At 38.9% G+C, this 18,863-nt stretch overlaps 1 long non-coding RNA gene across 1 annotated transcript; it reads left to right on the top strand.

Moving 5' to 3' along the window:
- Positions 1-616: 616 nt before the first annotated feature.
- On the top strand, positions 617-16,429 carry LOC114900302. Its single transcript, XR_003794818.1, has 3 exons — positions 617-908; positions 14,593-14,661; positions 16,359-16,429. It is a non-coding gene; the product is annotated as an uncharacterized LOC114900302 (long non-coding RNA).
- The last annotated feature ends 2,434 nt before the right edge of the window (positions 16,430-18,863 follow it).

The following is an 18,863-nucleotide window of genomic DNA, read 5'->3' on the forward strand; positions in this document are numbered from 1 at the left end:
TAACAACAGCAGGGAGCAGTTGCTACTCCTAAAGCTGGAGGGGCAAACGAGAGGAGGCAGATGTAAGGAGAACTTAAGAGCCCAGAGGAGGAGCCTCAAAGAGTTGGTGGTCAGATCTTGAAAAGGAGACACTTCCTCGGAAGTGAACACATTTAGGGTCGCAGAGGAGCCTAATGGAGTTCGGGCACAGACCTCTGAAGAGGCGGCATTGCCCGACTGCTCTGGTACGTTTAAGGGGAGGTGATGAGGCTTGTTCCAGGAGTGCTGAAAGACACCGCGCCTCCTGCTGCAGCCAGGGTAACCTGCACAGGCTAAAGAGTTGCTGCTGCTCGGGTGATGCTGACAGGGCCAAGAGCACCCAGGAAAAAGAAAGTGTCTTCCCCCCTCCTTCTCCCTTCCACTCTCTTTCTTCTACTTCTTATTGGCCAAACCTAACAGGAAGCAGCTGGAAAGAGTCTGGTAAATGTAGTTCACAATGTTCCAGCCCCAGCATCACATCCCAGAACATGGCGTAATGGCGGTAGATTAGGAACTGTGACAATATACGCATAGAACTAGCGCAACCGAAAATGCAATAAAGAATAACTGAAGCATTAAAGTGATCCCATAGTGGTGGTATTAGAACAAAGGTTACTTCTGTAATTATCCAGCAATTCTTCCATAAAACCAAAATTCTACTTTTCAGGTTAAAAATGGTCATTAGGGCTTCCCTGGTGGCACAGGGGTTGAGAGTCCGCCTGCCGATGCAGGGGGCACGGGTTCGTGCCCCGGTCCGGGAAGATCCCACGTGCCGCGGAGCGGCTGGGCCAGTGAGCCATGGCTGCTGAGCCTGCGTGTCCAGAGCCTGTGCTCCGCAACGGGAGAGGCCGCGGCAGTGAGAGGCCCGCATACCGCGAAAAAAAAAAAAGGTCAGTAATTTTTAAAATTACCAATGTTATTTTCCTCATTTTTTTTCAAAATTAATACATAGTCATTGTAGGAAGATTAGAAATGGTTAAAAAAATTAGAAACTACCTTTAATTTTATCATTTATATTTCTGATATAAATACTGTCAGAAGTTTCACAACTTTAATAAACATAGATAATATTTATTGCAACCCATTAATCACCCTTTTAAATGCTTTGCATGTAATGTATCTTTTAATCCTCAGAACAACCCTGTGAGTTAGGCCCCTCAGCCATCAGACAGCAGATACATCACCAAAGAACCAAGACTTGAATTTGCGCTGTGGAATGATAAGAAATGCATATATTGGTCTCTGCCCCTGGTTCCTGACATAGAGTTCCTTTGGGAACTCACAAGGTTTTAACCCTTGCAAATAGGGGTGTTAGGAGAATCTTTTGTTCTAACATATAATCTTTGACCCCAGTTTCTGACACAGAGTTCCTAAATCCTTGGAATTTCCTGGGTGATAGCAGTGTCTTTTCTTCTAATGAGGTAACTCATTCTGAGCTTCTGGATAAGGGCTGGGTCACCAGAAAGACCAAGCCATAATTAGAAGCTTGGAATTTTCAGGCCCATCTTCCATTCTCCAGAGAGGGGAAAAGGGCTAGAAATGGAGCTAATAATCAACCATGCCTACATGGTGAAGCCTCCATAAAAATCCCACTAGTATGGGGTTTGGGGAGTTTCTGGGTTGGTGATCACATGTATATGCCAGGAGGTTTGCACATCCCAACTCCACGAGGACAGAAGCTCCTGTTCTTGGGACCCTTCCAGACCTGACTCTATGCATCTATTCATCTGGCTATGATCTGTATCCTTGATCATACCATTATATAAGAAACTGGTAAACATAAGTGTTTCCCTGAGTTCTGCAAGCTGTTCTAGCAAATAATTAAATCTAAGGGGGAGGTCATGGGGAGCTCCAATTTGCAGCCAAGTCAATTTGAAGTTGTAGGAACCTAGGGACCTACTACTTGGGATTAGCATCTGAAATGGGGGGCAGTCTTGTGGAACTGAACCCCTTAACCTGTGGGTCTATGTTAACTCTGGTTATTGTAAATTAAATTGAATTATAGGACACCCAGCTAGTGTCACAGAGAATTGCTTGACGTGGAAAAAAATGCCACACATCTGATGTCAAAAGTGTTGTGAGTGTGGTAGTAGAGTGAGAGAGCACTGAAGCTGTGGTGGCTTGAAGTCCACAGAGATAAAGTGCCCTCCTTTAACTAGTATTACTGCCCAGGTGACAACAAGGCATGCCAGTGCCCGCACTAGAATGGCTCTCCACCTGAAAGATAAACCTTGAGCTAGCACCAGAATTGATCCCCAGTGTCTCCCCAAGGGCAATGGGAGCACTGAATTCTTTTCCTTTCTCAGTCCTTTCCCATAACCCACCCTCATCTCCTTTCTTGCTTCTCCAGGTTCATGGTTGATAGTAGAGCTCCTTCAGGAGCCTCTGCCATTTTACTTCTCAGGAAGACTTTTCCTTCTCATAGAACAAGCTACCAGCTGGCCAGTCTTTCCTCGAACTGACTTCCTCTTCCGTTACACTCAGAAACTCCTGACTTGCAGGTGGCACGCGTTCTGGCCTCTTGGCCTGACGTAACTATTATCCCTTTATTTTGATGTTCTTTTAAAATGTTAGTAGAAATTCAGAAACAATTGTAGTTCAGTGCCTATGAACAAACTGCCACATTTACCAGAATCAAATTACCAGTTTCTATGACCTTGTCAATCTCGTTATTCTCTAATTCAGAAGTTCATTTATATTTCCACAATTAGTCTGAAGTGTTCTTTCAGAGTTAACATTTATATAAGGATTTATATTCCCACATCCTAGCAAAAAGAGTGTGATTCTGAAGCATTACAATATTACAGGTCACATCATTTGCAGATAGAAAAAGTTGTGAAAACTAGATGAACAATGTATTTCTAAGCACTTTCTAAATGATGGTGGACCAGGTACCCCCTGTGAATTTAAAAATTTTATCAAAGGAAGTAAATAATTTAATTTTATCAAAGGGAGGAAATATCTATGATTATCTTAGGCTCAGATCGTGGGACAGAGTATCTGTCAATCCAATGCTAAGTGCAGTTTTGCAGGGCCCATAGGGTAGCACTGAGGCAAAGGGAATAAAAATGAAAATGCCGTATGAGGATGAGACTCAGATTAAAAGCAGTGCAATATCTATCAGAGAAACCAAACTTATATGTCAGTCAACAGTAGAGAATACCGTTTTCAAAACACCAGGAAAAGTTTACGTCATCATGGTGTCTTGTAACTGCGAAGTGAAGTCTGTATCTACCTTTCGTGTTCCTGAATATTCTTGCTCAAGGTAACAGACATGTGCAGCAGGTCTCCACTGGTAATTTTCCAAGACAAATTTGCTTGTCTAAACATGGAATTATCCATGTGTCCTAACAATTCCTACTTAGATCCTGTATGTCCTCCCCTTGCCACTAAAGAGTGACTTTATTAGTCATTATTAATAGCTGCAAAAAATCACCATGTAATTATTTAGAAAATATAATAAAACAAATTCCGTTAAATGAAGGTAATGGAAAAACGAGGAAGGATCTTTAAGGATTTAGGTCAAGGGGTCATCATGATGACACTCTGCAAGTTAAATAAAAGAATTCTTTATCTCACAAGCTAGTCCATCTTCTCAACAAACAGAATACATATTTGTCACTAGAACTGTAATACAAATTAGATCATAATAATAATAACTGCTGGAGAATTTGCTCAAAACTGAAGATGCAAAAGATGGAAGAGGACTGCGATAATGAATAAGAACATAAGGATGAAGGATAAACTTCAGCAAACAAAAAGCTGAAACTGGGAAAGTCACCTCATGCTGTCGATATTAAAAATGGGCCCATCAAGAAATCTGCCAATGTGCAAATACAGCTCTTCATCAACCTGCCAAGTCAAATAAGAGCTAAAATGATGGTCAGATGATGGGTACAAATCCATCCCCATCATCCACCTGGATGTCTATGAAAAATGACTTGAAAGAATGTCTAACTGACATTAAAGATTACTAACTAACTGGGTATAGGCATCAAAAATCAACAGGGCAGATGAAAATTATAATGCATTCTCAACTTGAAGACCAGGCAGGAAGTATTCTTTTTCCTATTCTTCAGTTTGGATCTCAGCACAACTTTTACACTCCCCTGAGGGCAGTGATCCAAGCCACTGCATTACCACTTTTATTAGACATATCCCCAATTCTCTGAATGGATTTGACTCTGAATATGCCCCAGGTACTTAAAGCTAACACTCTAAGTAGTAGGAGATGAGGAAAGGAGAGACAAAGGGGCAAGGCAAGGTTTTGCTGGATTAATGAGGCTATTTAGGCTCGGAACAAAATCATATAAACTTAGGATGTGAACTCTATCCACCTGTCTTATGTCATTGAAATCCACCCAATATTATGCCATTTGGAAAGCATATCATATATTAAGTTGAATTTAGCATGTGTCGTGGCCTCTCAAATTGGAATCATATTGGTCACCTCCTTTGAAAGTAATTAGTTGATTGGCTGGGTTTACACAGAGGAATCCAGGGTATGTAAGTCCACTTAACTTATATTCTAAGTCAAAATGTTGCTTTGGATCTAAATGTGACATTTCAATCAATCAGCAGCAATTATTACCCATTTACCTAAGATCTTGTGTTCAAAGAAATATAAGGAAGATCTTGGGGAGATCACAATCTAATTGATAAAATAAGAAAATAATTATTTTTTAGAAAAACAACCAAAGCAGGCCATTATAATTCAGCCCTTAACTGTTTAGTAGGGACTGCACATTCTTTAAGAGTTTAGGGAAGGTGACTGCAATGTTGAGCTAGAGCAACCAGAGAAACCTGAATTGCAGTGGTAAGATCTGAATGAAGCCTTGATCAATAGGATTTGATTAAGTAGAAAGGGGAGAATATTTTAGGCAAGGGAAACAGCACAAGCAGAGACAAGAAGAGAAGAGGGGGAAGAATTTTTTTCCTTTAACTACAGTGAATAAGCACTTCTCTGACTTTTCTTCATTGTTTTAACAACTATCTGTGAACTAGTTAAATGATGAATAGCCCCAGAAAAAAAGGTGAAGCATACAAATGAGTGATAGTAGATATTTTTAAAAAAAGAAAATCATCAGGAGTTGTAACCATAAAAGAAAAATTAAATTGCTGGGACTATATAATGGATTCAAATTTTCAATCACAAACTGATACATGCAAAATTGTAATTTATTTTTCTATAGCCAAATATAATTTCTATCATTAAGCTCCCATTCCTGCTCAGAAGCAGAAAACTGACATCAAGTTGCCTTCAGGTAAATTTCTTCTCATTCAGGCACTTCTCAGTCAATTCAGGTGTATAATGCAGCCGTATTCAGATTTTTAAAACCACTCTCAGATTTTACTCTCTCTCTTCCTTTCCCCATATGGATTCAAATCTCTAGGAAACTTAACTGCGATGACAAAAGCAATAATGGAGAAAAAAGGAGAAGCTCTATTCCATAGTCTGTTTATGGTTACATCATAAGCTGACCTTCTGTGAGATGTGCTCTGTCTTCTGTGGTCTTCAGACACATCCCCTTCATGCTGATACCCACTGAGGTGAAAAGTCATCTGGCCAAAGATTTGGGTTGACGGTTTCTATTCCTGTTATTTTACAGAGGTGTCCTAAATCTTGCCTCAGCCTTCGGTTTGTAGATCCAGTATGATTACTTGGGGCTGTAAGTGAAAAAATGTTGCCTGCCATATCAGTAAACAAAGGATATTGCAGCCATCAAGCCACTACAGCCCCCAGATGGTGAGCCCTGAGGGAACTCAGAATGGAGACAAATGGGCTGCCCACTGCCAAGCCCTCAACCACTACAGTCACCCCAACTGTGTACCCCGAAGGGATTCAGGATAGAGAAAAGCAGGATACTGGCCTCAGATAGCTGAGGTGCTTATCAAAGGAATGATCTCAGTAAGCCCAGACTCTTGCAACTTCCCATACACAGAAAAGCATTAAATTCCTTAACTTGAGATGTTACTGTTTTCTTGAATTAACAGTAATCTTTTGAAGTTCTGACTACCAGCCCTGTGTTGCAAAAACTCCTATCTATCCTGGCTCTTCCTTTACCTCTTCGGAGCAGTCCCTCAGAGCTATCTGAGAGGCTGCATCCCGGGCTTAAGTCCTCAGTTTTCTCTGCCAAATAAAACATAATTCTCAACTTTTAGGTTGTGCATTTTTTTTCAGTTGACAGTGTCTTCCTTGTTCATACCCTAACGCTTTTGATGCTTTCAGTCCTCCTTTAGCCCTTCTACACCTTTCCCATGGCACTGGGAAGGTCAACCTATTCTGCTAGCCCATCCTGAAGCCCTAGAAGGCTTGGAGTTGCCAGCAGACACTCACTTTGCTCCTAACAAACCACTGAGCATCTCTGCTCTACAAATTCTGCTTTATGTCCAAGAGACATATCACCTATCATTTGCCTATCATCAGAACTCTGGGCTGCACAGGCAAAGCTCTGCTAAACACCGATCCTGCTAATATTTGTCCACCCCATCCTCATGCCCAATATCCCCAGGGGGGTGGTGCAAACAGTGTCACAAACCCAATCAATGCCCTCTCTTCTTCTCTACCCCTTTCCCTAATTGGAGGATTTATGATTGACTTCATTCTGGAAGCTGGGTAGGAGAAGGAAATTGGACGTACCACACCTATTCTCATTTTTAATTTTTGCTACTTTATAGGAGCACCTTATGAAGTTAAACACAAGGAATATGGCATACCTATTATTCCTCCTCTGGACAGTTCACAATTGAAAGGGTTATCAGCTACTAAATTAGGAGGGAGAGAAAAAGGATAACATACACCAAAATTATAAGTCACCAATCAGTCTACCATATGTAAGACGTTTAATGTCAAAAAGTAAAATAATAAACTGAAATGTAATGGTAACTTAAGACTCAACCAAGCTTTGGGTATGACATCTATTACCCTGAGACAGGAATTCTATTCATTCATTCATTCATTTGTTTAATTATATTCATCAAACACCTATAAGTGGCAAGGTGCCTGGATACACCAGGAGGGAAGTTTCCTGCTCTTGTTAAATGAACATTTATACTGGGAAGATATACAATACACAAGTAAACAAGTAATTACTAACAGTTGTTAAGTGCCATGAGGAATTAGGATATTGGGAAAAAAACTCTGGAGGTGGGAAATTGGTTCAAGATGGCAGAGTAGAAGGATGTGTGCTCACTCCCTCTTGCAAGAGCACCAGAATCACAACTACTTGCTGAACAATCATCGACCAGAAGACACTGGAACTCACGAAAAAACATACCCCACGTCCAAAGACAAAGGAGAAGCTAAAATGAGATGGTAGGAGGGGCACAATCACAATAAAATCAAATCCCATAACCACTGGGTGGGTGACTCACGAACTGGAGAACAATTATACCACAAAACTCCATCCACTGGAGTGAAGGTTCTGAGTCCCATGTCAGGCTTCCCAACCTGGGGGTCTGGCAACGGGAGGAGGAATTCCCAGAGAACCATACTTTGAAGGCTAGTGGGATTTGATTGCAGGACATTGACAGGACTGGGGGAAACAGAGTCTCCACTCTTGGAGGGCACACACAAAGTAGTGTGTATATCAGGACCCAGGGGAAGGAGCAGTGATGCCATAGGGATCATAGGAGACTGAACCAGACCGACCTGCTAGTGTTGGAGAGTCTCCTGCAGAGGCAGGGGGTGGCTGTGGCTCACCGTGGGGACAAGGACACTGGCCGAAGAAGTTTTGGGAAGCAATCCTTGGCATGAGCCCTCCCAGAGTCCACCATTAGCCCAACCAAAGAGCCAGGTAGGCTCCAGTGCTGGCTCACCTCAGGTCAAACAACCAACAGGGAGGGAATGTAGCCACACCCATCAGCAGACAAGAGAATTAAAGTTTTACTCAGCCCTGCCCACCAGAGCAACAGTCAGCTCTACCCACCACCAGTTCCTCCCATCAGGAACCTTGCACAAGCATCTTAGATAGCCTCATCCACCAGAGGGCAGACAGCAGAAGCAAGAAGAACTACAATCCTGCAGCCTGTGGAACAAAAACCACATTCACAGAAAGACAGACAAGACAAAATGGCAGAGGGCTATGTACCAGATGAAGGAACAAGATAAAACCCCAGAAAAACAACTAAATGAAATGGAGATAGGCAATCTTCCAGAAAAATAATTCAGAATAATGATAGTGAAGATGATCCAGGAGCTAGGAAAGAGAACAGAGGCAAAGATCGAGAAGATGCAAGAAATGCTTAACAAAGATCTAGAAGAATTAAAGAACAAACAAACAGAGATGAACAATAACATAACTGAAATGAAAAATAGATTAGAAGGAATGAGTAGCAGAATAACTTAGGCAGAAGAACACAGAAGTGACCTGGAAGACAGAATAGTGGAAATAACTGCCGCAGAACAGAATAAAGAAAAAAGACTGAAAAGAAATGAAGACAGCCTAACAGACCTCTGGGACAACATTAAATGCAACAACATTTGCATTATAGGGGTCCCAGAAGGAGAAGGGAGAGAGAAAGGACCTGAGAAAATATTTGAAGAGATTATAGTAGAAAACTTCCCTAACATGGGAAAGGAAATAGCCACCCAAGTCCAGGAAGCACAGACAGTCCCAGGCAGGATAAACCCAAGGAGAAACATGTCGAGAAACATAGTAATCAAATTCACAAAAATAAAAGACAAAAAAAATTTTAAAAGCAACAAGGGAAAAGCAGGAAATGACATACAAGGGAACTCTCATAAGGTTATCAGTTGATTTCTCAGCAGAAACTCTACAAGCCAGAAGGGAGTGACATGATATACTTAAAGTGATGAAAGGGAAGAACCTACAACCAAGATTACTCTAACTGGCAAGATCTACTCAGATTCAATGGAGAAATCAAAAGATTTACAGGCAAGCACAAGCTAAGAGAATTCAGCACCAGCAAACCAGCTCTACAACAAATGCTAAAGGAATGTCTCTAAGTAAGAAACACAAGAGAAGAAAAGGACCTACAAAAACAAACTCAAAAGAATTAAGAATATGGTCACAGGAACATACATATCGATAATTACCTTAAACGTGAATGGATTAAATGCTCCAACCAAAAGACACAGGCTTGCTGGATGGATATAAAAAGAAGGCCCATATATATGCTGTCTACAAGAGACCCACTTCAGACCTAGGGACACATTCAGAATGAAAGTGAGGGGATGGAAAAAGATATTCCATGCAAATGGGAATCAAAAGAGAGCTGGAGTGGCAATTCTCATATTAGATAAAATAGACTTTAAAACAGAGAATGTCACAAGAGACAAGGAAGGACTACATAATGATCAGGGGATCAATCCAAGAAGAAGATATAACAATTATAAATATATATGCACCCAACATAGGAGCACCTCAATACATATGGCAACTGCTAACAGCTATAAAAGAGGAAATCGACAGTAACACAATAATAGTGGGGGACTTTAACACCTCACTTACACCAATGTACAGATCATCCAAAATGAAAATAAATAAGGAAACAGAAGCTCTAAATGACACAATAGACCAGATAGATTTAATTGATATTTATAGGGCATTCCATCCAAAAACAGCAGATTACACTTTCTTCTCAAGTGCGCGTGGAGAATTCTCCAGGATAGATCACATCTTGGGTCACATATCAAGCCTCAGTAAATTTAACAAAATTGAAATCATATCAAGCATCTTTTCTGACCACAATGCTATGAGATTAGAAATCAATTACAGGGAAGAAAACGTAAAAAACACAAACACATGGAGGCTAAACAATACGTTACTAAATAACCAAGAGATCACTGAAGAAATCAAAAAAGAAATCCAAAAATACCTACAGACAATGACAATGAAAACACGATGATCCAAAACCTATGGGATGCAGCAAAAGCAGTTCTAAGAGGGAAGTTTATAGCTCTACAAGCCTACCTCAAGAAACAAGAAAAATCTCAAATAAACAATCTAACCTTACACCTAAAGGAACTACAGAAAGAAGAACAAACAAAACTCAGTGTTAGCAGAAGGAAAGAAATCATAAAGATCAGAGGAGAAATAAATGAAATAGAAACAAAGAAAAAAATAGCAAAGATCAATAAAACTAAAAGCTGGTTCTTTGAGAAGATAAACAAAATTGATAAACCATTAGCCAGACTCATCAAGAAAAAGAGGGAGAGGACTCAAATCAATAAAATTAGAAATGAAAAAGGAGAAGTTAAAACAGACACCAGAGAACTACAAAGCATCCTAAGAGACTACTACAAGCAACTCTGTGCTAATAAAATGGACAACCTGGAAGAAATGGACAAATTCTGGGAAAAGTATAAGCTCCCAAGACTGAACCAGGAAGAAACAGAAAATATGAACAGACCAATCACAAGTAATGAAATTGAAACTGTGATTAAAGATCTTCCAACAAACAAAAGTCCAGGACCAGATGGCTTCACAGATGAATTCTATCAAACAGTTAGAGAAGAGCTAGCACCCATCCTTCTCAAACTCTTCCAAAAACTTGCAGAGGAAGGAACACTCCCAAACTCATTCTGTGAGGCCACCATCACCCTGATACCAAAACCAGACAAAGATACTACAAAAAAAGAAAATTACAGACCAATATCACTGATGAATATAGATGCAAAAATCCTCAACAAAATACTAGCAAACAGAATCCAACAATACATTAAAGGGTCATACACCATGATCAAGTGGGATTTATCCCAGGGATGCAAGGATTCTTCAATATATGCAAATCAATCAATGTGATACACCATATTAACAAATTGAAGAATAAAAACCATATGATCATCTCAATAGATGCAGAAAAAGCTTTTGACAAAATTCAACACCCATTTATGGTAAAAACTCTCCAGAAAGTGGGCACAGAGGGAAACTACCTCAACATAATAAAGGCCATATACAACAAACCCACAACAAACATCATTCTCAATGGTGAAAAACTGAAAGCATTTCCTCTAAGATCAGCAACAAGACAAGGATGTCCATTCTCACCACTGTTGTTCAACATAGTTTTGTAAGTCCTAGCCACGGCAATCAGAGAAGAAAAAGAATTAAAAGGAATACAAATTGGAAAACAAGAAGTAAAATTGTCACTGTTTGCAGATGACATGGTACTCTTCATAGAGAATCCTAAAGATGCCACCAGAAAACTACTAGAGCTAATCAATGAATCTGGTAAAGTTGCAGGATACAAAATTAATGCACAGAAATCTCTTGCATTCCTATACACTAATGATGAAAAACCTGAAAGAGAAATTAAGGAAACACTCCCATTTGCCATTGCAACAAAACGAGTAAAATACCTAGGAATAAACCTACCTAGGGAGATAAAAGACCTGTATGCAGAAAACTATAAGATACTGATGAAAGAAATTAAAGGTGATACCAACAGATGGAGAGATACACCATGTTCTTGGATTGGAAGAATCAATATTGTGAAAATGACTATACTACCCAAAGCAATCTACAGATTCAATGCAATCCCTATCAAATTACCAATGGCATTTTTCACAGAACTAGAACAAAAAATCTTAAAATGTGTATGGAGACACAAAAGACCCCAAACAGCCCAAGCAATCTTGAGGGGAAAAAAAAACGTAGCTGGAGGAATCAGACTCCCTGACTTCAGACTATACAACAAAGCTACAGTAATAAAGACCCTATGGTACTGGCACAGAAACAGAAATATAGATCAATGGAACAGGATAGAAAGCCCAGAGATAAACCCACACACCTATTGTCTACGAATCTATGACAAAGGAGGCAAGGATATACAGTGGAGAAAACACAGTCTCTTCAATAAGTGGTGCTGGGAAAACTGGAAAGCTACATGTAAAAGAATGAAATTAGAACACTCCGTCACACCATACACAAAAATAAACTCAAAATGGATTAAAGACGTAAATATAAGACCGGACACTCTAAAACTCTTAGACGAAAACCTAGGAAGAACACTCTTTGACAAAAATCACAGCAAGAACTTCTTTGACCCACCTCCCAGAGAAATGGAAATAAAAACAAAAATAAACAAATGGGACTTAATTCAACTTAAAAGCTTTTGCATAGCAGAGGAAACTATAAAAAAAATCAAAAGACAACCCTCAGAATGGGAGAAAATACTTGCAAACGAATAAACGGACAAAAGATTAATCTCCAAAATATATAAACAGCTCATGCAGCTCAATATTAAAAAAAAAAAAACACAACCCAATCAAAAAGTAGGCAGAAGGCCTAAATAGACATTTCTCCAAAGAAAACATACAGAAGGCCAAGAGGCACATGAAAAGCTGCTCAACATCACTAATCATTCGAGAAATGCAAATCAAAACTACAATGAGGTATCACCTCACACCAGTTATAATGGGCATCATCCGAAAATCAACAAATGCTGGAGAGGGTGTGGAGAAAAGGGAACCCTCCTGCACTGTTGGTGGGAATGTAAATTGATGCAGCCACTGTGGAGAACAGTATGGAAGTTCCTTAAAAAATAAAAATAGAACTACCATATGATCCAGCAATCCCACTACTGGGCATATACCCAGAGAAAACCATATTTCAAAAAGACACTTGCACCCCAATGTTCACTGCATCACTATTTACAATAGCCAGGTCATGGAAGAAACCTAAATGCCCATTGACAGACTAATGGATAAAGAACATGTGGTACATATATACAGTGAATATTACTCAGCCATAAAAAGGAATGAAATTGGGTCAGTTGTAGAGACGTGGATGGACCTAGAGACTGTCATACAGAGTGAAGTACGTCAGAAAGAGAAAAACAAATATCGTATATTAACGCATCTATGTGGAATCTAGAAAAATGGTACATATGAACTGGTTTGCAAGGCAGAAATAGAGACACAAATGTAGAGAACAAACGTATGGACACCAAGGAGGGAAGGGGTGTGGTGGTGGTAGGATGAGTTGGGAGATTGGGACTGACATATATACACTAATGTGTATAAAATAGATAACTAATAAGAACCTGTTGTATAAAAAAATAAAATAAAATAAAGAACTCCAGAGGTGGGGGATATTTTAGGCTGGTGGTTAGAATAAGAATTTTTTTTTCTCTTTAGTTTTTAATCCACTCTGGCCTATCAAGCCAAACAGCTGATAAGGCTGTCTGCTTACTGCCTTACTGAGCTAGAAATACAACTAATGAGAGTAGGTTCCACAGGCCTTCCTCTTCCCGAAATGGAGCTCTAAAATGCTGGAAAACAAGGAGTACTCCAGACTCCTGTTGTGCTGCTTTTGCGAGAGGTGAATTGCTTTTGAATGCATATGAATGTCAATTCAAACCAGGCTAAATATGTCTTCTGGGAGACAGAGCATTTGGTCTTTCTTTCAACTTCTTTTGTTTGCTTGAATCAGCTTGGTAGTTTAACAGATGTTTTTAGAGGAAATGGAGACATAAGCTTTTATAATGCTGAAAATTAAATGAGAAACAATACTCTTCTCTTCACTGTCCCTCAAAACATGCAACCCTGCAAAACTAGCAACCCACCTACACTGCAGAAAGTTTTCACTTTTAGAGGGTTCACCTTACTAAAGTGAAAGATATTTTTTGTGTACCTGGAGTTCATTAAATAGCGTTCATTCTTTCGGGGGATACATAATTGAATGTGCAAATGATTATCCCTTTAGCCTTGGGGAAGTATAGTGTTTCTTAGATTCATAAAATTTTCTCCCTTTAATTAAAAATGAAGTAAAATTACCATAGGAATAGGAATGTCCAGATTTTCTGGGCCAACCCTTCTCCACCAGCCTTCTGCTCTACCACAAAGTCCTCCTTTACCATAAGCAAAGTCCTCCTCCCAACTCAAGGAACACACAAACACTCTCTCCATGTTTCTGCCTCCTTTTCTTATATGATACTGTTCCCTTTAATTGTGATTCTTTCTCCTTACCCAGATCCAACAATTACAATTACTTGTGTGCTTCTATATTACTTGTGCCCTTGCTTCTACAACATGATTGTAAGGTCCTTATTGGAAAATGATAGAATACAAAAAGCATCGGCTTTGAAATCAAACAAACCTATCCTAATTTTAACTCTATAACTTTCTACATATGTGATCTTGGACCAGTCAGTTAACTTCCCCCAACCTTAGTACTCAATCCTGTAAAATTTCCTTCCATCTCTCAGAAAGGCTCTGCCTGTAGGTTTCATTTTCAGAGAGCTCTCTTGTCATTTGTGTGACATTGCTGCAGCAGCCCTAGATTCTATATCTTCACCACCTCAAGTCTATCAGAAAGGACAGAATGTCTTACCAAACAACAAAGATTCAAGGTAACTTGTTATGCTTATGTCACATGTCCATAGCTGAAAATATCACATAAGTCAGAGAAACATCATGTGTTGATTGTGTTACTTCACGTTCTCCACAATTAGATCTGGGAGTTCTGTGAATTCTACCAGAAGCACATGTATAGGGGAAAGAGTAGGACAATTCTTCAAACAATTGGATAAAACAATGAGTGCATAAAGAAATCAATTTGGTGAGCTGCAACCCAGTATTCTTTTTGTTTTTGTTTTTATTTTTGGTAGCTGGAATAGAAGGGGAGAGTATGGAAGAGAAAAATGTGAAGAGAAGAAAAACATCAGAGGATATCACAGGTAATAAAAGTAAATATGACTTTGTAAAACTTTTATTTCAGGCTAAACAGTGTTTACTAGGTTGCAGTGTTAAATACATTCTTATAGTAGGTTATATTCAAAGAATTTGAAAACAAGTGTCCTAGTGGAAAATTCAAATATTATCAAAGGAGATACGGATGTTAAAGCAAGCAAAAATCTATGGAAATTTTCTACATCAGGAAAGATTATAATAGAGGGTACTCAACTAATATTTATTGAATATTTTTAGGAGATATATATATATATATATATATATATATATATATATATATAAGCACAGGCTCCGGACACGCAGGCCCAGCGGCCATGGCTCACGGGTCTAGCCGCTCCGCGGCATGTGGGATCTTCCCGGACCGGGGCATGAACCCGCGTCCCCTGCATCGGCAGGCGGACTCTCAACCACTGCGCCACCAGGGAAGCTCCCAGGACTTATATTTTGATTGACTGCCTCTTGTCATTGAACAGAGTTTAATCACATAGTTTATTAGTTTATTCCTCCCTGGGTTAGAATTTTTGAAGAAATTGTCAAAATACTTGACTGAAGTTTTAAATGGTTCAGGTTCTTGAGTACCTGGGCTGAGGATGGCATAAGGAGTTATTCCAAAACCAAAACCAGGCGACTCTGGCAAATGTAGAGGCAGGTAGGAATGGGCAAGGGAGCTATTAAATAAGCACTGCTTGTGTTAACACCACCTCTCTCCCCAGCTTACACACTCTCTTTCCTCTAGTAATCCACTGTTCCCACTAACCTGAGCCAGGCACTGCCTTCCACGTTTTACATGCTCCATCTATTTTCATAATAGATGTCTATAGAATAAAAACTGACTCAAAAGCAGAATTTACTCTGGTGGAAGAGACAAGAAAGATGAGGGAAGAGAGAAAAAAAGGAAGGGAGGGAGAGATGGAGGAAGGAAGGAAGAAAGAAGGAAAGAATAGAATACCTTGTAAGTTTTTCTGGATCATACATACCTAGAATAAGAAAATGTCCCTTGGAATAAATTAATTTGACAGCATTAAGGACACAGCTGGAATTGTCACACTACATGAAGACCCACACACACAGCCTAGATGAAAAATCATAAAAGCCAACATTGGCCACAATAGCCTTGTAAAATGTAGTAATAATATAGCCATAGTGAAAAATGACAGCATACATTTTGATTCTGGCATCATTAGTAAGTATTGGGTATCTTTGTGTGTGTGTGTGCATGCATGAAGGGTGCCAAAAATAACCACACAAATCTTGAGTATGTTGTAGAAAATGAATAGCATCATATAACTAGGTAATGAAAGATCACTCCTTGCTCACACCCTCAGCAGAGAATAAAGTGATGTGAATCCTGATACAGTGAATAACTTTGTGGATAAACTGAAACAGAATGTCAACCCACCTGCCTTCTTTAGTCATCTTCACCTACATCATTATCCCTTGCATCCATATAGCATTCAGTTAATTTTATTTCATTCAATCATATAAAATCATAGACTGTCAGAGCTGGAAGGCATCCTGGAAAACGTCTTGTCAAGTCCATATATTTTATAAATAAGAAAACTAAGGCCCCAAGCAGTTAAGCAAAATTGGTCAATATGAAAACAATTAATGTTAGAGTCAGAACCAAAATTAAGTGTAATACAATGACTAATGTGTGTCCATTATGCGTTTTCTGTTGAAAAAGGCAGTGCAGGTGGCAATGTTGATGGAGTGATTTGATTTCTTTGAGGGGAGGACACCAAAATATGACTTGAGATTCGTCAAGTGGTCATCTATGTTCCGGCAGCAGCAGCAATAACCAAAAGGAACAAACAGGCTACAAAGCAATTATCAAGAAGATAATTTTGAACAAGTGTTTTGATCAATGTATTGAGTTTCATAACAACTGACCAGGCAATTATGAGTGTAGCTTTCATTAGGACTGAAACGCCTATCAGTGATTCAGGAGTTTGTCCTCCAGTGAGCAAAGAAATGAACCTGGTCACTCACCAGGCACCAAAATGACTTTCTTTATCTCTTAATTGCATTTGAGTTTTGAGGCTCAATAAATAAAATGATAATCCTCAAAAGCATTAAATTTTAACAAAGCCAAGAAAATTGCACACTTCATTCAATTTAGAGAAAATTGCATTCATATAATGTGTTTATCTTTCATCATGAAACACATACAAGAAAGCTACCTTGTCTGATGTATGATTTCAAGATTTATGATCTTAAAATCCTGAGTACCTGGTCTGACATCCTAAATAAGGCACATGCAGTAGTCAGTAAAGGTACCAACTTCCAGTTATAAAATAAATAAGTCCTGGGGATACAATGTACAGCATGGTGACTATAGTTAACAATACTGTATTGTATATTTGAAAGTTGCTAAGAGAGTTCTCACAAGAAAAAGGAAATTTGTAACTATGTGTGTTGTTGTATGGTAACTAAACTTATTGCAGTAATAATTTTGCAGTATATACACATATCAAATCATTATGTTATATACCTAAAACTATGTTATATGTCAATTATATTTCAATAAAAACAAAAAGAGGCATAACAGTATAATTGAAACTGGTCTTTGCCCTTCAAGGGATATGAGAGATATTCACAAGGTAGAGATAGAGAGAGAAACAGATAATATACTAACACCAAACATGTACCAAGCAAATTCCAGAAATTTTATAAAAGTGACCCCCCCACCCATAAAAATGGCAAAGGCTAACCAGAAAGCTTACTATATAACAGCCAGATTAATTTGTTAAGAAACATTCACTGTTCTGCAGAAAAGGAAACGGGCATCAAAAATTCAAAGAATTGTCACTGAAAGTATTCTTTTTCTTCCATTTTTTTCTTCTTTTCAAGTTGGAAACCCAATAGTATTAAATATTTAGGGATGACATTTCTTCTAGACATAAAAAAGGCCACATTTCATGAACACAATGAAAAAGGATAATTCTTAGAAACATAAAGAGATGGTCATTTTTGGGGGGGTCTCTGTTGGTGGTGTTAAAATTATTCAAGACTCAATAACTTTTTGCTGAACATCTCTCTTCATACCTGGGAAGTCTTTCAAACACTAAACATACATCTAAACTCTCTCACAGAGCAGCATGGCAAGTTTCCTCTGAAAAATCCAGTCATCATTACCCCACCTTCTTGCTTCAGCAGAAACCTCAGAGAACTCACAATGAAATGACCCTTTTTCATTCGCTGTTGATGGTTTGAAAACTTTAGGCATAATCCAAACCCAGAGAGGTATTTGTTTCTATTTTTGTTTGAGGACAGAGTCAAATATTCCAGTAGCCCCATCAGAAATCATGTGCTTTTTGTCCCCAAGTCTGCACGCTGCTTAAACTAATTTAAACTAAGTGACATGCATGGACTCTCCATAGGTATCCACTCATCCCTGAGAGTTCACCAAGTTTCCACTATGTTGCAGTTCCAGTCTACACATTTTTCAGGCAACATATACAAATAAGGCACAACCTTGACCCTCCTGTTGCTTAGGGTGCAGCTCAAAATGCAAGGTAAGTATACTTTTGATATGAAAGAGCTCATCATTCTAGTATCTACTAGGCACTACAAGTAGGTAATGTTATAAACTTTCAAAATAAGGAGACCCAGACACAAAAAGGAGGTGGTAAGGGCAGGAAGGAGAGGAGATTTAAGTTGTACCATTAAAGTTGGAAGTGCTGTCTCTCCCCTCCAGATTCTTTATGGGGCTTACCAAACTGTAGCCTACAATTGTAGCCTACAATACCTGCTTGTAGCCTACACACCAAGATCTATACCTTCCCTTAACACATATGCATATATACATATATACACCCAGGCTTATATTAAAGGTTTATATTCAAAATCATATATATATATGTAAATACTAAGTCAAATAAATTATGAAAGTACTAGAGTTCATCTGTATTTCATTGATATTTCAGACTTTATCAACCCCTGAACATCTGGAAAACCCAATTCAGATAGGATTATGTGATTTTCACATACTGTGCTCTGAACAAATATTGTTCACCACAACAAATATTTATTATTGAGCTTCTATATATGTGAGACACAACAATGTACAAAACATTTCCCTCTTCTCAGAGATCTTACTCAAAGAGAAAACAGATAATTTCCCTGTGATGTACTACGGTAGAATACGAAAGCAGTGTTAGGAGAGCACAGAGGAGGGGCACTAAGTCCA

The sequence above is a fragment of the Monodon monoceros genome, unplaced genomic scaffold (assembly GCF_005190385.1).
Source record: "Monodon monoceros isolate NGI ecotype Baffin Bay Population unplaced genomic scaffold, NGI_Narwhal_1 Super_Scaffold_19, whole genome shotgun sequence".
NCBI lineage: Eukaryota > Metazoa > Chordata > Mammalia > Artiodactyla > Monodontidae > Monodon > Monodon monoceros.